The 12,343-nt window shown below is 58.2% G+C and overlaps 2 long non-coding RNA genes across 2 annotated transcripts; both read left to right on the top strand.

Annotated features, from left to right (window-relative positions):
- The first annotated feature begins 2,123 nt into the window (after nucleotides 1-2,123).
- Nucleotides 2,124-5,425, top strand: LOC147649427 (uncharacterized). The gene is made up of 3 exons (XR_015279033.1): nucleotides 2,124-2,264; nucleotides 4,841-4,894; nucleotides 5,270-5,425. It is a non-coding gene; the product is annotated as an uncharacterized LOC147649427 (long non-coding RNA).
- A 1,364-nt stretch (nucleotides 5,426-6,789) lies between these two features.
- Nucleotides 6,790-10,358, top strand: LOC111939885 (uncharacterized). Its single transcript, XR_015279032.1, has 3 exons — nucleotides 6,790-6,976; nucleotides 7,484-7,528; nucleotides 7,688-10,358. It is a non-coding gene; the product is annotated as an uncharacterized LOC111939885 (long non-coding RNA).
- The last annotated feature ends 1,985 nt before the right edge of the window (nucleotides 10,359-12,343 follow it).

Genomic DNA, 12,343 nt, shown 5'->3' with positions numbered 1-12,343 from the left:
TCGAGTCCAACCCAGCCCAAACACCTCAACCAAACCGAGTGCCACATCCAGTCCTTTTCTAAACACCCCCAGGGATGGTGACTGCACCACCTCCCCAGGCAGACCATGCCAGTATTTTACCACTCTTCCCATGAAGAACTTTTTCCTGATGTCCAACCCAAATTTCCCTTGGCACAGCTTGAGGCTGTGTCCTCTCGTTCTGCCAGCGCTGCCTGGGAGCAGAGACCAACCCCAGCTGCCCACAGGCACCTTCAGGAGCTTGTAGAGAGCCATGAGGTCACCTCTGAGTGTCCTTTTCTCCAGGAAGAAGGCTGTGAACAAGCCAGGGTTGGGCAGGAGCTGAGCCCAGATGCATTTCAGCTTTGCTGGGCTGGAGGATGCTTCTGCTCTGAGATTTTTGGGTTTAAGGCCAAGGTGGTCCCATGGGACACACGTTGTGTGGAGAACTTGTCCCTCAGGACTGGCCAAGCTCAGGAGGCCTTGGTCCTGCAAAGCAAACACTGCTTCTGGCCTTCTCGGAGCGGGAGCTGTGCTCAGCCAGCTCCGTGTCCCTGGAGGAGTCCCCAAATCCAGCAGGGATCCTCATCCACGTCCGCAGATGAGCCAAACCAACCCCAGCAGTGCCGGGAGGGCCCAGAGGGCGGAGTGGCCACTTCTGGGGACAAATCCGTAATTGCAGTGGCCAAATCCACTCTGGGCCCTGTCCTCCAAGCCGCTGTGTCCCTCCATCCCCTGGCTCTGTGGGGGCCTGGAGGGACACAGAATTCCCAACTCCTGCCTTTCTCCACACCCTCTGCCAGCGGCGCCTGGTCTCCGGATCCCCGGTGCCCCTGTGCTCCGTCCCCGGCGTGACCTCCCTGACCCCACCCAAAGGTTTCCTTCACTTCCTCCGTGCTCGGCCAAGGCTGATAAGGGGAACCAGAAACAGCTTTGACCTTTCAACCACAAATCCCCCTGTGAGGAGCCCAAGCTGTTCCACATCTCAAAGGCTCCTTGATAGGAAACAAAACCCCTGTGCTGCTGAACTTTTAAGGAATTTCACCCCTAAAAATGTCTAAAGCACCAAAAAAAAGCCCCCCCTGAGGAGCATGGGGTGGGTTTAACCCTGCTGAGGCACGGGGCTGGCACGTGTGGTGTGTGAGAGGCTGATCACTTGTCTGGAGTGTTGGTCCTGTGCTTCCTCCCCTTTTCTTTCCCATCTCTCCTTCCCTGGACACCCACTGATGGGGTGGAAAGGTTTTTGGGACACTTGGCACCTCCTTTGCTCTTCTCTGAGAGTGAGAGACCTCGATGATGCTGAGGTTTTTACCTCAGAGCCCTCGGTGTTCCTGTCCAAGGCAGGGGGGTGCAGCCGGGTGATTTTTCATGTCCCTTCCAACCCAAACCGCTCTGTGATTCTGTAATTGCAGCAGACACACGACATGCTCGATGCTCCCTTTCCTTCCCATCCCAAAGTGGCACAGTCCCGCTCCAGGACATTCCCTGCTCACACCCTCTGGGTCACGCTGGGATAGGAAGCTGATGGCTGGAGGTGTTGGAGCTCCCTAATTGCCTTGAGCAAGCGAATTGGTAGGAACACAACACAGGAGATGTGGTGTCTCGGCAAAGGTATTGTGCTCGGCTCCGAGGGGATGGGGCAGCGCTCCCGTGTCCCAGGGGATGTTTGGCCCAGGTGAGGGGATGAAGGTTCTTGGGACCACACATCCCTCACTTGGGCTGGAGGAGAGCAGTGTGCCCTGAAGCTTTCCCCAAACACATCCCACATCTTTCCATGACTCGGTCTTTTCCGGGGTGTTTATCAAGAACAATCCCCGGCTGATGGAGAGCTCAGATCCCACGGGATCAGGCCTCAGACACCAGCAGGTTCCCTCTATTGCCTCTGTTACTAACTCTGTGTTTCCCCTGCTGTTGCTTAACCCCATTAATGGGATCTGAGCTGGTTCAAAGCCTCTGCAGCAGCAGGGGGGAAAGCTCAGAGCAATAAGTGGAGGCGACCTCTGCCAAATTGGAGCAAGACTTGCCTTCCTCCTGCTGCCCAAACAGCCCACAGCATTTTCCCATTAAACCTCGGTGCCCAGAGTTATTGGGGAAGAAGAAAGAGCCAGGAGCAGCCCCTCCTGCATGGAACCAGGGTGAAAACCTTCTGGGTCTGGGGGTGAGGGCTCAGCAGCCAACCCTACACCTGGGGGAGGATGTTCCTGCGGGGATCACTCAGAGAACCAAGAGCCCAGGATTTGAAGCCTATTGGAAAGTCCTGATCTCAGGTAATTCGGGGGCAAATGAGTGTTTTAGAGAGGTGGGTCTGGGAAAAAATTCTGTTGTGGTTTGGGCACCACCTTCCCCGTGGGAAATGGGCAGAATGGGCCATTCTGGGTGAAAAGTGTTGATCTGTGATTTTCTTTTTTGTTTCTCCTCTTTCTGAACATCTTCACTGGGGGTTCCCCACCCCAGCTCGGCTGTGCAGTACCCAAGAGCTGGAGGGAGGAGCTGGAATGTGGTGGAGGGAGCTGGGGATGGAACCCCTGGTGCTGAGCATATGAGAGGGACACGGGACTCTGGGTTTGGGGTCTTGGGGGATCCTGTGGGGTGGGGGGGGCTGTAAGAGGTGTTTTCCTTGGGGCAGAGGTTCTCAGAGCACAGACACCAAATTTCAGCCTTCAGGAAGCACCGTGTTTGGGTTTGGCACTGCTAATTTGGGTAACAGAGATCCCAGCACATCTTCTCCCAGGCTGATGGAATCACTCCATGAGCAGGATCTGACCTGCACCAACAACCCTCCTCCCCTCCCAACAGCATCTCTGCCGATCCCCCTCATTCTCCCCTGCCCTCCTGGCTCTCTTCTTGGGATGACATTGCTTGGGGAAGAGGAAACAGCGTCCCCCCTGCTGCCGGGGCCACGTGTGAGCGCTGGGATGGGATTTAATGGGTCCCAGGCACGGCTCTCGCTGCCCCTTCCCTTCAGCTCACGGGGGGAACTAAAGGCAGTGACCTTGCCCCGGGCATGAGCCCAGCGAGGCTGTCCCGGCGCTGCCCCCCTCCCGCAGCAGGAGTCACGGCTGTTAGGGCAGCAGAGCGTCCCTCTGTGTGCCCGTGCTCCCCGAGGAGCTGCGAGGCTGATCCCAGCCCCTCGGCCCGGCTGGAGCCGCGCCTGGGGACCGGCAGGAGGATAAAGTTGCAGGAGGAAGGTTAATTGGCAGCAGGAGCGAGGAGGTTGCTGCAGCATCTTTGTTTTGCTCTCCATCCCTCCGGCACTGCCCGTCTGAGCAGCAGCAGCAGCGCAGGGGTACCGGCAGTGGATTTTGGATTTTGGAGCATCCCCAGGGAGCGCTTTCCTGAGGGGAAAGGCGCAAAGGTGGCTCTGTGTCCCTCCAGCTCGCAGTAATTTCATTTAATTTCATTTAATTTCATTTAATTCAGAGGATTCACTGACCCTGTGGGGGCTGTGTGGTGTTCCAGGCTGAGATCCATCCTCTGATTCCAGCAGGGCTGGCTCCCAGCCCAGCCAATTCCCTGGAATCGTCAGTTCACCTTTTCCCATGAAAACCACTTCTGGGCAAGGGCACAGCAGCTCACAGTGGGACAGGTTTTTCCTGGGAAGGGGTGAAGGTTCTATCCAGCCCCAAAAGAGGGATTTGCTCTTCCTGGGTAGGGGAGAAAGCATTTATTAGAGGAAGAAAAATTCATCTGGAACCAGGTGCAGGAGCCGTGCACTGCTCTGAGATCCATCACCCCACCCTGGGGACAGCTGGGACACCTTGGTGGGGCTCCACGTGCTGCAGCCCCCTCTTCCCACGGGGGGCCCCCATCCCATCCCTGGCCCTTTGCTCCTCACCAAACTTGGCCTCTGGGATGGTGCTTTTTCCCAAGGCTTCTGCTGGCACCTGGAGGCAGAGCCCCTGATTGTTGTTTTAATAAATATGGAGCAGACAGGTTTGGTGGGGAGCAGCTCTCTCTGGAGGAGCTGGGTGGGCTGAGGAGACCCCAACAGAAGGAGCTCAGCCCCATCCTGAGGCGCTGCCACTCCCTGGCTCCTGGAAAATTGCTGCTCCTCCTGCTTGGTTCTTAGAGCAGAGGCTGAGGGTAACAGGACACAGGATTGGGACTTTGGGGGGTCTTGGGTACTCTTACAAACATCTTTCCTTCTGTGTCCTGTCATAGCAGCCTGTAGAAGAGGATGAGGATGAGGATGAGGATGAGGATGAGGATGAGGATGAGGATGAGGATTTCTCCCTCCCATGGCTCCAGAGCCCAGCAGAGGCTCATGTTCTCCCCATTACCCTACTCCATGTCCCCATCCCAGGTGTGGTGATGGCAGAGGGTGGGAGGTGAGTGCTGTGCCCTCCCCAAACAAGCAATCCCTGGGGTAACCCCCGAAATTCCCCCCTGGTGTGCACCCCGATATGCTCTGCCCAGGTAGGGGAGCTCAGAGGGCCCTGGGCTCTGTGACTGTCCTGGCAGCTGCTGATCCAACCTCCCAACCCCATCCTGGCTCCCAGGGCCTCCCATCAGCCCCAATTTCCTGCAGACCTGGTGATAAGAGGCTGATCCTCAGCCATGGAAATCCGATGCCCCGGTGTCAGGGAACACAGCTCCTGGGGGACCGGGGAAATCCGGCTGAGAATGAGCAGATCCCGCTGCTTCCCATTGCAAAAAAATCCCTTTGGAGGATGGATGGGGTCTTAGTGCCGCTCACCAGGATTGTCCTGGGCTTCATCCCCCTGATCTGTGCTGGCAGTGCTGGATTCTGTGCGTTAAAAGCTTCCAGGTGCACCAACACCCACTGAAGCACCCCAAAAATAACTGGGTGCTCACTGTGAATTAATGTCATCTCTTTTTTCAGGCTGTGCTGTGGTTGCTGAATCCCAGGGACTCGTGGATCCCAGCTGCTGTCAGGGCTCTTCTCAGCTCTCCCTTCCTTTGAGGTCTGTCCTGGCCGTGCCCCAAAGGAGGAAGTGAACCCCAAAATCTCCCTCCCAATCTGCTCTGGGGGCACCTCCTGGGCAGGTGGTGGGTCTGTGGGTTTTGTCTGATGAAGGGACTGGTGGGATACTGGTTTTACTGGACCTGGAGGGGATGTTTCTTACCACAGCAGCCCTGCAGCAATGCCCCCTGCCCAGAGAGGACTGGGATAATTCCAGTTCATTCACTGCCCTGTTTTCTCATTCTGGGGGTCCTCTGTCTGCCCTGTGTCATCCCTCTGCTCTGCTGGCCCTGGGGACTTTGTCCTCCCAGCCAGTCTTGAATTTGGGGTGGATTTCTCCCATTTCAGGTACCCACGTGAATTCTGACCAGGAGTTTCAGCCTGCACATCCCAGAGCTGACCAGAGAGCTGAACCCATCTCCAGGTTCTGCTGTCTGTTTCCCAAGCAGGGATTGATTCAGCTCCAGGACTGCTGGTCCTGGAGGGCCAAGGGAAGGTCCTGAGGTAGGAAAACCAGACCCCTCTGAAAATCTGCTCTGCTGTGGACAGTGCCCTGCTTGGAGGTCTGTAAATCCAGATCTGATCCACACCCAGAAATTGCAGTAATTTAATGGAGCTGCTTTCTAGATTGGTTCATCCCTGTGCCAGCCGCTGCAGCGATTGAACTAAACTGATTTTCTTGGCCAATTCCTTGTTTGGGAGTGCTGGAATCCCCTGCTCTGCTGCCAGTCCACGGGGGCAGTTTAACCTCCCTGGGATGGCTGTTCCCGTGTGATCGTGCCTGGGTTTAAGAGCTGGGTTTTATCCCAGAGAAACTCCAGGGTTTGTCTTGTCTCTTCCCTTTATAGCCTGGAGAATGTGATCCCCCATTGCGAGGGGGCAGCTGGGGTCTGCACAGGGTCTGGGGGGGAATTTGCAGCCCCTAGAGAGGAATATTTGGGATCCACATCAGGCTCAGGAATATTTGGGATCTGCATCAGGCTCAGGAATATTTGGGATCTGCATCAGGCTCAGGAATATTTGGGATCTGCATCAGGCTCATGCTGCTGCCCGACAGAGCCCAGACGTGGGCAGGGCCCAGAGCCGAGCCCGCTGCGGGAGAAATCCTGGCTAAGCAGCCAAGATCTTCAGGTTTTCCGCCCAAATAAAGTCTCAGGCAGAAAACGGGCGGTATCCAGGGCAACGGCGATGCCTCGGAGCTCGGGTGTGCTGGGACGGCATCTGGGATCCCTCGGGAGCAGCCCTGGGCTGGGCTGGGCTGGGCTGGGCTGGGCTGGGCTGGGCTGGGCTGCCCTGGGCTGGGCTGGCTGCGGGCTCTGCTCGGCGGGGCTGGGAGAGGCTCGGAGGGTCCCCCGAGGCTGCGGACGCCCCCCGAGCCTCACCGAGATGCTCCAGTGCCATCCAGTGCCATCTAGTGCCATCTAGTGCCATGGGGACCCGGCTGAGCCCCGCCGGGTCCTCCCTGCTCCTCCCGGCCTGCGCAGCTCCCGGGGGCTGCAGCGATCTCCGGAGGAAAAGGAATTTCATTCCTTCCCTGCAGGGACGGAGCGTCCAAACACAACCTGAACATCTCCGAACCGGGCTGTAAAATCGTAAAAACTGTTTTCTTCCAAAGGAACCGATGGGAACGAGGTGTCTGTGCGGCTTTGGCTGTAGGTGTCCAATTTCCTCCGACACCTCGGACATCCAGAGCGTCCCTTCACTTCTCTCCCTCATTAACGCAGTTAAATTATTTAATGCATTTAACATAATTAACACGTCGCAATCCTAAACTGCGAGCAGCTGCCCAGCCCTGCGATTTCTCCTTCCAGCTGCCCATTAATGCCTCCCTCCGGGCGATTATAAAGCAGGAAAAGGCCACAAATCCCAGCCCTGCGCTGGAGGAAAAGGAAGGAGCAGGGCAGAGGGCTCGTGTGGATTAACACAACTCATCCACCGCAATCCCGCATTGCTCGGAGGCTGCTGAATCCCCGATTTAGCCCGGCGATGCAGAGCGGCTCTGGGTGCAAAGCTGTGTGCGAGGCTCAGCCTTGTCCCGTTCCCTGCCTTTTGGAGGTGATTTGTTCTTTGCTCTCACTGCTCAGTTTTCCACGGGAATCGCGGTGAGGATGATAGTGATCTGTACAGTCTGTAATTACCTTTGCACATGCTAATTGTGTCATTTGGAGCGGCAATTAGGTGGGGAAGGGACTTGGGCAGCTCTTCCCGAGATCCCTCCCTGGCCCTGAGGAGCATCAGGCTCCCAAAAGCGCCCTCTGCTTTTCCCGTGGCCCTTTCCTCCCCACCTTTTAATGCTTGTCTGATCCTCGGGTTTTATCCCGGCCGTGGGGCTCCCTCGGGAACAGATCTGCGTTTCCAGCCCCCCTGGAGGTGCCAGACCCCTCCTGACCCGCAGGACCGCCCGTGTCCCATGAGCTCCAGCCCTGCTCCCCGTGATCCAGCTCGGATAAACCTCCCTGGGACAACCAGCGGGAAGTTCCAAAGGGAAGGATGAGGCTGGGAGGGGAGGGCTGGGAGCAGGATTTGATCCAAGACTGAGGATCTGACTTCTTCCACCCGCAGCTTTTCCCTGTCGGTGCTCTCAGCCGGTTGTGTTGAGTGATTTGAGTGAGTGATTTCTTTGGATGCATTTTCCCAGTTTTGCCTGGGAATCCTTCAGGCCAGCTTTCATTTTGGTCCATCAGGGACCCTCTGGCTTGTCCCAAACACAGGACACGTTTTCACCTCCACATCCTCTTCACTCTCACCTTCACTGCTGCCCTGCAGGTCCATCCTCACCTTTTGGCTTTATTGGGATAATTCTCCCCCCTGGGCACTAACAGAGGCCCAAGCAGCTCCCGGCACCCAGCACTGGGTGAGAGCAGCTCTCTGGAGCTTTGGATTTCAGCATCAGCCTCTCCTAAGGAAGGAATTTGAACCCCAGGCACGGCACGTTTGCTCTGCTGGCAGCACCGATCCTGTTTGTGAACACTCTGCTGAGGAAAGTGCAGCTCTGCTGCTTGTCTGAACCCCTGGGCTTCCCAACCGGATCCCTCCTGCCAGCTCCCACCTCTGGCTGCCTTTCCCCTGAATCCCGAAGGCAGAAGTTTTGCAGGATAACAAGTGTCCCCTGTGATGGGGAGCACAGGCAGCTCAGTGTGGATTCCCAGGGAATGCCCCAGGGCTGCCAGGGTCCACAGCCCCCGCTGGATTTTCCTGGGCTGTGTGGACACACGTGGCTGCATTTCCCTGCCGGGTCCGTCCCTGCTGTGCTCGGTTCACAGGCTCTGCCTAATGGGGTCCGTGATGGGGCTCGGCAGCCCCAGCCCAGGAAGGCCTGGGGGGCCTTGGGGAGCCTGGGGACCCCCCGGGCCCAGCTCTAAATCAACCCCAGCCCCAGGAGAGCGGGTGCTCCGTGCTGTGAGCCCAGCTGAGGAGCCCGTGGCTTCTTGTGGTGAAGGAATAATTAACAGCTTGGGCTGCCCCCACCCCAAGAAGGGATAGAAGGGCTCTGGGGGGAACGGGGGCTCGTTGTTATTGTTTGTTTTATGGTTAGGCCGACACAAACACCTCATGGGCTGCAGCCCTTGTGCTGGGGGGGACCCCCAAACCCACCCAGCGTGGTGCAGCCTGGCAAGGGAGAGGTTCCTGGTCCAGTGGGAGAGATCACGCTCAGAAGGATGCCCAAATTTTTATTTTATACTTTGATTTTCATTCCTGCTCCTGCCCATTGGCAAAGGTGATTTTGGGGTGTGGGGACAGCAATGCTGCAGGAATGGGGACCCTGGGGGAGGGTTTTTGGGGGGTCACAGGTGCCAGGGGAGCACGAGGGAGATACTGGGGATGCCGATGGATCAGAAGAAGCTGCTGGAGGGAGCAGAGGGGTATTTAGAGCCTGGAGCAGAGCTCAGCAGCCCCAGGTGCACTTCAAGCCCTCGAACTGAGGCATCCCTAAAAAGCTGCGAGGGATCGGGCATCTGCCTGCTGGAGCCTCTGCAGCTGCTCCAGGCAGCTTTTCCTTCCCCTGCTCCAGCGTGGCTCTGCCGGGGTCGGCTGCCGGAGCTTCCCCGGCCCCGGGGGTGGCTCGGTGCTGGAGCCGGCCCTGGCAGGCACCGCGCTCGCAGCTCAGCCCCGCAAAACGCGGCTCTCCCATCGCCCCTGGGCTGCTCGGGCTCATCCTGCCCCACTGCCGAGTGCTCCCTGCGGCCCAGGCTGCTGCTGGGACCGCTTCCCCTGCAGAGGAGCCGAGGCAGCGGAGCTGAAGCGAGCCCGAGCAATTAAAAGCACCCGCAGCAGATGGTCGGTGCCGTCTGTCTCCCCGCCACCGCCCCCTCGCTCTTCCTCTCCTTCTCTCTCCCGACTCCTCTTATTCTTCTATTTTGCTGATTTATCCCCCCCAGGACTTCCCAGCCAAGCGGGAGCCCCGCATTCTCCTGCACCCCCAGCCCCTTCAGCTGCTGAGGAATTCAGATGAGGACACAGCTCCGTCCGAGGGGAAACTGAGGCACGGAGGAGGCTGGGACCTGCGGGTGCCACCCGACCCTCCTCTCGCAGCTGCAGAGATGCTGCCGCGTGTTCTGTGCCCTTGGCTTCAGCTCGGAGCATCTTTTTGGAGGAGCTGTAAATTCTAGGTGCCAAAGAGAAGGGAAGGATAAAACAGCCGTAAAAATCAGCCTGATTGAATGATTTATCCCGGCTCCCTCCGCACTCCCAAACTCTTCCCTTGACTCACAGCCTCCTTCCCCAGATCCTGGGTTGTATTTGGCCCCAGGGGTTTACATTTGCAGGTGGAAATTTAAATTTAATTTTTCAGCCGCAGCCAAAACGGAGCCCCAGGTCTCTGCAAAGGCCACGGGCTTTTCAACCCCTCTCCCAAACACGATGTCCCCCCAGCCCTGGGGACCCCCGTGTGGCCGCATTCCTCCTCGGTCCCTTTCTCAGCCGAGGTGGAGCCCTGCAGCGGGGACGATGCCGGCCTCAGAAGAAGGCGCATTGTTTCTTGGAGGGGTTGATTTCTCCTGCTGTTTGTCTCTGCGCCTCCTCCGGGCTCTCTTTGGCCGTGCCAGTTTTGTTGGATGCCCGAAGCTCCTCCCGGGTGGCAGCGCTTGATCCCGAGCCGGACAATGGGACGTGCTGCTGTCCTGGCTTTACTGGGATAAAACATCTCCCTCCCTGCGCCGGGGGATGCTGCGGGGGAGGGGATGGGGACGGACAGACGGACTCTGTCTGGATGGATTCCCTCCAAAGGCTGATCTGGGCGGGCGTTTCCACTGGAAGATGCCCCGGGAGGTCGCTGGATGGCCGGGTTGGAGGAGCTGGGGGATGGCCCTGGGGGGGTTCCAGGGGGGATCCTGAAGCTCTGAGGGATCTCGGAGAGCGAGTAAAGTCCTGTTTGCTGAGCCCCTGAGTAAATCCTTCCCCTAAAATAAAAAATCCCATCAAGAGTTGCTTGATCTCAGCGCTGGCTCCAGCTTCCCTTGGCTCCAGCTGGTGCCGGAGCCTCGGGGGAAGGGATGAAGGCAGAGGATCCTTCCCTTGGAGCCGGCTCAGAAAGCTCTGGGGGGAAAGGAGGAGCGAGCAGGAACAAGGGAGGACGGAGCAGGTACAAAGCAGCCCCTAAACCACAGCCTGCTCTTCCCTGGAGCAGCTCCCGTCACACCCCCCTCAGCCGAGCCACCTCCTGCTGTCACCCCCGGCCGAGCAAGGAGCCTTAAGGATGAAAATCCCTCTCTCAGCTCCTTGCAAAGCTGCAGGAAATCTCTCCTGGCCTGAAACATCCCCTGCCCTGCATCTTGCCGAGCTCCTCGGCGCAGGATGCTCAAGGCACGGTCCCGCTGGTGTGAGCGGGACACGGAGCTCACCCCAGGAGCTCTGCTCGGGCAGGATCGCTCCTCAAAGCTCTCCCGACTCCGATTCCCTCCCCCGGTCCTGCTGCAGCCGGGCTGGGGCCGGGAGCTGGATGGGAGAGAAGAACCAGCCCCGGGCTGGTGCCAGCCTCTTCCCGCTGGATGGGAGGGTGGGCAGGGATGGCATCCAGGCTCTTCTCTCCTGCAGCGCACATTCCTTGGGGCTTTTTCCTGTCCTTAAAGCTCGTTGAGAGCCTTGGAGGGTTGAGGGGCACCAAGGAGGGAGGGCAGCTCATCCCAACCCGCCTGTCTTCACGGGGATGATCGTTTCCAGCCGAAATGCTGCCATGGGCTTGGTTTTCTTTTTCATCAGCTGCTTTAGTCCTCCCAGTGACCTCTCCCAGGCTTTCCCCGCTCCTGCACAGCTCCAGAGGGGGCTGGATCACAGACCGACTGTTCCTTTACAGGACAGTCCGTGCGAACACCTGGCTCGGTCACAGCCAGAGGACCCGAACAGAAGAACCTGGGCCGGGTTCAGGGTCAGGAATCAGCCCCTTGGCCGGGTGTTTTGTTTATTTGGGACCGGGGTGCTCCCAGGGCACTGAAGGGTGGGTTTGTGCCGTGTGGGGCATTCCTACAGCATCTCCTGGCTCTGGGGACACCGAGGAAGGACAAGGAGCACTGGTGTGCCTGGTGCTGGCCCTGAGATCCAGCGGGACGTGCTGAGACAGAGCCGCAGGTGAGAATTCCCCGGAGGAGGGAAAAGCGGGATGGATCACTGCCCTCTGCTGCTCCCCATCAGACACGGCTCAGCCCCAACTGCTGGATCAGAGGTGGGGGAGGCTCGGGTGAAGCTCTCTGGGGACACGGAGGGTGTTCCTGGGATGAGCCATGCGGGCTCCAAGCTCAGTTCGTGCTGCTCTGCCCCTGCCCAGGCCCTTTGGTGGCCAGGGCAGCTCCAGCCTGGGATTTGCAGGCTCGATGCTGATTTGGGGCAGGATGCAGCGTTTCATTTGATCCAGGAGTGCAGCTGGGATGGAGTAGGGTCTGGTTTGATGGGGCTTTTCGAGGTGGTCTGTTGGGACACATGAAGGATTTTTCATTTGTGCCAAGCTCCAAAAAGAAGAAGGGAGCAGGATGAACCCTGATGAACCATCCTGCACGGATCCATCCCTGTTGCCTTGCTCTGCACACCCACCCTGTGATGGACCAATCCCACCCCAGTCTGATTGCTGGCTCAGCTGGGCATCTCACAGCCTGTGATTTCCCCCACTTTTCCCTTGTGTTTTCAAGGGAGATCATTAATATCACCTGCCTGCTCCTCAGCCCCGTTCGGCTGCCGAGGGGTGACCTGGCTGTGGCGAGACAATGCTGCAGGGAATGGGGGAAATTCAGGCCAGGGCAGCTCCGTGCCTGGTGGGGAGAAGCTGAAAGGGAGATTTGGGAATGGTTTTGCCTGGAAACTTATAGAAAGCAGCATCCTGGGGAAGAAGGTGTGATGTCAACTGCAGCGCTTAAAATATACCCAGGGCAAAATCACATGGCAGCAGCTGAAACAGGAGCTGCCGGGCTCCGAGCCCCGAGGGAGCCTTGGGGA

This window comes from Cyanistes caeruleus, chromosome 24, assembly GCF_971803275.1.
Source record: "Cyanistes caeruleus chromosome 24, bCyaCae1.hap1.1, whole genome shotgun sequence".
NCBI lineage: Eukaryota > Metazoa > Chordata > Aves > Passeriformes > Paridae > Cyanistes > Cyanistes caeruleus.
Note: the sequence above shows the minus strand (reverse complement) of the source record. Positions and strands in the feature narration are given on the sequence as shown.